Source organism: Lactuca saligna, chromosome 4 (genome assembly GCF_052625555.1).
Source record: "Lactuca saligna cultivar CGN05327 chromosome 4, ASM5262555v1, whole genome shotgun sequence".
Classification (NCBI taxonomy): domain Eukaryota; kingdom Viridiplantae; phylum Streptophyta; class Magnoliopsida; order Asterales; family Asteraceae; genus Lactuca; species Lactuca saligna.
Genome location: NC_136420.1, coordinates 268,232,450 through 268,238,449, shown reverse-complemented (window position 1 = coordinate 268,238,449; position 6,000 = coordinate 268,232,450).

Sequence of the window (6,000 nt, the reverse complement as noted above, 5' to 3'; positions counted from 1 at the left end):
CAAATATGATATCATCGACGTAAATTTGTACAATCATAAGGTGGTTACCTTCCTTTTTACGAAAGAAGGTTGGGTCAACCGAACCTTGTTTGAATTTAGACATCTTTAAAAACTTTGTTAGCGTTTCATACCAGGCCCTAGGAGCTTATTTCAGACCATAAACTGCCTTGTCCAGAATATAGCAGTGATTTGGGAACTTCTCATTGACGAAGCCGGGAGGTTGCTCCACGTAGATTGTTTCTTCGAGTTCTCCATTCAGAAAGGCACATTTGACATCCATTTGGTATACCTCGAAGTTTTTGTGTGCTGCATAGGCCAGAAAAATGCGAACAGATTCCAGCCTTGCAACTGGAGCGAAAGTCTCTTCATAGTCAATCCCTTCCTCCTGACAGTATCCTTTCACGACCAGACGTGCTTTGTTTCTAATCACATTCCCTTCCTTGTCCATTTTGTTCCTGAAAACCCATTTGAGACCTACAACTGATGCATTTTGAGGAGTTGGAATGAGGCGCCAAACTTTGTTCCTTTCGAATTCGTTCAGTTCGTCTTGCATAGCTTGAACCCAATCGGAGTGATCAAGAGCAGTGTTAACTGTCTTGGGTTCAACTTTTGAAACGAAAGAATTAAACATACAGAATTCTACTTTGGAGAATAGGGAAGTTTGTTTTTCTTTAAGTTGCGATCTGGTCAGAACCTTTTCAGAAACATCACCTACAACTTGAGAGACTGGATGATTTCTGGTCCATTTGATGAGAGGAGGATAATTTGGATCATAGGAAGGATCCAATTCAGCGTTTACCATCTCTTCTGGTTCGGATTGACTTTCATCGTCAAAGAGCATATTGGCATTCTCCCCCTCGAGTGAATAGCTTTCTGAAACAGTCGTACTTTCGGGTATATTGAAGAGTTTGGGTGCTCCTGTGCCTTCAGATGCTGTGGAGTGATCAGATGCTACAATACCTTCGGGTGATGCATTACCTTCAGGAGCTGTTGTGCCTTTTGGTGTTGAGGAGCTTTCGGGTGCTACAATACTTTCGGGTGCTACAGTACCTTCGGGTGTTGAGGAGCGTTCGGGTGCTACAGTACCTTCGGGTGCTGCAGTACCTTCGGGTGCTGCAGTATCTTCGGGTGCTGCAGTATCGGCGTGCTCCCCCTCGACTGATCGTGGACACTCCCCCTCGACTGATGCATTGTGTTGGGGTGGGTCTTGTCAACCTGATTCTTCTTCATTCATTCTTCTTGTGGCATCGTCAATAAGTTGCTTCAAGTGTTCTACCCTGTTATCTGCTGCACTGGCCTCAGAAAGAGTGGGCTTCTCTGGTTCATCAAAGAGCTCCATGAATTTCTCGAATAGATTAGTGATCGAGGCTGTGACTTGGCCAGTTTGAGGAAAGATTTCTTCAGCTGTGTATGTGTTAGCCTTTAGCTTTTTAACATATCTATCATCAAAAGTCACGTAGTAGGTTTCTTCTATTTTCCTTGAACGCTTGTTTAACACCCTGTACGCTTTGGAAGTAAGAGAATAACCCAGAAATATCCCTTCGTCGGCTTTAACATCAAACTTGTTGCGGTGTTCTTTGGAATTTAAAATGAAACACCTGGAACCAAACACATGGAAAAACTTCACGTTCGGCTTCCTGTTGTTGATGATCTCATAAGGAGTGAGAGTGAAGCGCTTGTTAAGATAAGACCTGTTCTGTGTAAAACAAGCAGCAGAAATAGCATCAGCCCAAAAGTATAAAGGTAAGGAAGCAAAACTTAGCATTGTTCGGGCAGCTTCACATAAGGATCGGTTTCATCTTTCGACAATCCCGTTCTGTTGAGGTGTGTAGGGAGCTGAGAAGTTATGACTGATTCCCTTTTCTTCCAGGAATTCTTCAAATTCTTTATTTTTGAACTCCAACCCATTGTCGCTTCTGATATTTCGAACTACTTTCTTCAGTTGCACTTCCACCTACTTGATGAACATCTTTAGTTTATGAGTCGCTTCAGATTTAATCTTTAGAAAGAACACCCATGTAAAATGTGAAAAGTCATCAACAATAACAAGAATGTACTTGCTACCACCGATAATTTCAATTGATGAGGGACCACACAAGTCAATGTGAAGTAACTCTAGTGGTTCAACAACTTTTGTGTTTATAATTGATGGATGACTTTGACGACTCTGCTTCCCCATTTCACATGCCGCACACAAATGTTCTCTATCGAACTTGAGCAATGGAAGACCACGAACATGACCTCCGGCGACAAGTTTGTTGATGTCCTTGAAGTTGAGATGAGAAAGCCTTCGGTGCCATAACCAGCTTTCATCAGATTGTGCTTTTGATAATAAGCAGATTGCTGGATTCCCTTTGATTGGTTTGAGATTTAGGGGAAACATTTCACCTTTGCACTCTGATTTGAGAATAACTTTGTTCGTCTTCTTCTCAATAATTTCCGAACCCTCATCATCGAACGCGACCTTGAGACCAGTACCTCCAACAAGCTGAGATACACTGATGAGATTATGTTGTAGACCCTCTACATATGCAACTTTCCTGATTGAGAAATCACCGTTTGTAATCATCCCGTAGCCTTTGATGGTGCCGAAGGAATTGTTCCCAAATTTGATGTTTCCACCATTTGAAAGAGATCTGAATTCCCTTAGCTCTTCCTTCCTTCCTGTCATGTGATACGAGCAGCCACTATCAATGTACCATTCTTTGTCAAACTGCTCGTCACTGATAACCTGCACAAATTAAACAGATTTAGGAACCCAAATTTTCTTGGGTCCACGTGAGCCTTTCACAGGAACAAGAGCAGAAAAAGAGATGTCAACAAAAAATGTTCTTTTTATCAAAGTTGTTTCATTTTTCTTTTTGATTGTGTAAACCTTAATCTTTGTGGGATCTAGAGCTTTTGGTTTAGTCTCTGATTTAACTGACGAAACCTTTGATTTTTCTTTCAGGTCAGTTGGAGATTTAGGTTTTTGAGTTTGAGTAGAATTGGATTTAGAATGGGGTTGAGAAGAAGAATGATTGGAAGAATTAGAAGAGTTAGAATGAGAGAATTTAGACTGAGATGATTTCTTGACTTGATATTCTAGGTGACTCTTTCGGTTTTGATTATCAGTGGGACCGAACCTAGAATTTTGGTCTCTTTTGCTCTCTGAACCGAACTCCTGCTTTCGGTTGTTACTGTGCTCTAAACCGAACTTCTGCTTTCGGTTGTTATTTTTCTCTTGAGATCCAACAGTATTTTTCTCTGAATTCAAATTTTTGTCACGATATGAGAAATAGGCATTTTGAGATTGCCAAAACTGTTTTCTTTCAGAAAGATTCTTCTTGTATCTCTGATTCCTTTGTCGTTTTTGATTTCTCATCTGTTTCGGCTGATAATGGATGTTTGCCTTTTGATTTTGACTGGTGTCAACAGGTCCACTTTGAACCGATGTTGATTCTCTTGAATCTGCCTTATCTTTAGGAACATCTTTTGTACCACTGGAACTCGGCACGTCAAAGTTATCAGGTTAGTTGAGTGGCTCAGGAATGTATCTTCCTTTTGCTTTCCAGGAAGTTTGCTCTGATAGACCAACAGTTTCATCAGCATTGTCAATAGGAGCCGACCAGAAGAATTCATCACAACCATCAGCATTGTCTTCGTTTACAATGGCTGTGAGTTCGGTTGTCTGATGTTCGGTTACACCTGTGACTTTGTACACCTGATTTGGTGTTGTCCTTACCTTTTGATAAACAACAGCTTTTTCTTTAAGTTTCGGGGACTTTTGTTGGGACAACCGAGCGAACTCCACAGAATTTTCTGAAATAAGATTTTTGTGGTTCTCGGGTTCATTCTTGACAAATTCTGAACAATCAACAGTGTCCTCTACAGAAATTTCACTCATAGTATCATCCTCATTAAGCTCATATGCATTTTCAACATCAATCTTATTTTATGAGCTCAACTTGGCATTCAATGAGTCAAATTTTTGTATGGTTTCGGTCCTTAGATTCAGTTTGTCATTTTCATCCAAAAGGTTTTTCAGCATGTCCTTATGGTCTTTGGACTTAATGAAGGATTCAATTTTGTCTAGACCATACAAATACGTTGGATTAACATCCTCAGATGAAATAATACTCTCACAATTATAAGCATCGGCATCAATTTCATCTTCCTTAAACTCAAGAAAGGGTAAAATCATGCGATGAATCTTTTGCCCTATTTCACAATTCAAATGAAGCTGAGTAATATTAGTATAAAGACGTTTGGCAATCAGACAAAAAACATTTCGCTGTTTCAAAAGCTTTAAATTGTCTCTTTGCAAATAAATGTTTTCATCTTTTATTTTGATTAACTCTGACTCCTTCAGTTCGATCCACATCCGCCGTTCCTCACTCTTCGAAGAAGCCCTGCTTAATTGGTCAGTTAGGTTAGAATTGGTAACCCGAGTTTGAGTTAAACTACTATCTAGATGAGATATTCTTGAATTAACACTTTTTAATTCCTTTTCATATCAGCATTGTGGGACTTTAAATGAAACAAAAACTGATTGTACCTTCTTGATCAGTTCATCAAGTTCGTTGAACTGCACGCTGAGTGGTTTGGTAGTAAAGCACAGATTCTGTTGTTCCTTGTCATCATTCCCACCATCAGTGTTGTATCCCCTCATCTGAGAAACGTCGGATACCATCAAGCATCTTCCTCCACTGCTCTCTTCTTTCGCTACATAAGCCTTTCCATGTGAAGGCTTCCTCACTTCATCATCTTCGGAGTCGGTTGACCAAACCTCCACGCCACCGAACTCATCATTAGCTACCGAACCCTGCACAATTAAAGCATTCATAGAAGGGTTAGCAGCAGATTTCTTCTTCCTTAACTCATCGAGCTTTTTCTTCAACACAGCTTCTTCATCATTTTCCTCGTCCTTTTCTGCCATCTTTTTGAGGATGCAGTCTTTTGCATAGTGGTTCTTTCCTCCACAATAAAAGCAGCTTACTCCAGAATCTCCTTCCGCCTTCGGTTCCTTCTTTGATTCTTCAGCTTTCGGTTCATCTTTGACTTTTTCAGCGCTATAGCTTCCTTGCCAGATTCGGTTCCTGTTGGTGGGGAATCTCTTCTTGATGAATCTCTTAGGGTTTGACACCATCATAGCGTAGTCTTCAGACGTGAGATCATAATCATCCAAGTTGAGCTCTTCGTCCTCTATCACAACTTTGGTTTTCGACAGGAGGGCCAACGAACCTAGACTTGAAACCACGGTTTTCTCCTGCAATACGATCTTTTCTTGAGATTTTAGGATGCCCACCAGTTTCGCCAAAGAATAGGATTTGAATTGCTCGTGTGCTTTAACTGTGGACACAACAGCTCTCCACTCAGATCTGAGGCCGTTAAGAAACGTGACTTTCTGCTCAATCAACTTCCTTTCAATATCATGTTTAATCATCTTGCTAAGAAGATGATTGAAGCGATCGAACGTTTGAGTCACAGTTTCTTCGACTTTCTGCTTGAATTCACCAAACTCGGATAAGAGTAAGGTTTGAATAGAGTGTTCAAGATCTTCGTCCGTAGAATACAATTCGTAAAGCCGATCCCATATTTCTTTAGCAGTAGTGCACGAACTCACCAGCCTGAAAGTGTCAGATTGAAGAGCGAATCTGATTAATCTCAATGCTTTAATATTGCACTGAAATTTATCTTTTTCGTCTTGGGCAACATCTTTAACATCTTTCAAAAGCTCATTATACTCTTTTTGAGTTTTAATAATCCTTGAAGTTGCAGAATGAGCAAAGGGTCCCGAAACGATTGCTTCCCAGATAAGGTATCCATTGTCCTCAGATCCTATAACATAGTCTTCAAAGTGATTTGCCCAGACTTCATAATCTTGGGTGTAAAGGATGGGAATCTTCGTTGTTGATCCAATGCTGTTCGAAATATTAATGGGATTAGATGGAGACTCGTCCATGCTTGATCGAATAACCTGTTTGAAAGATCAGACTTGTAATATATAATATTAGAGCA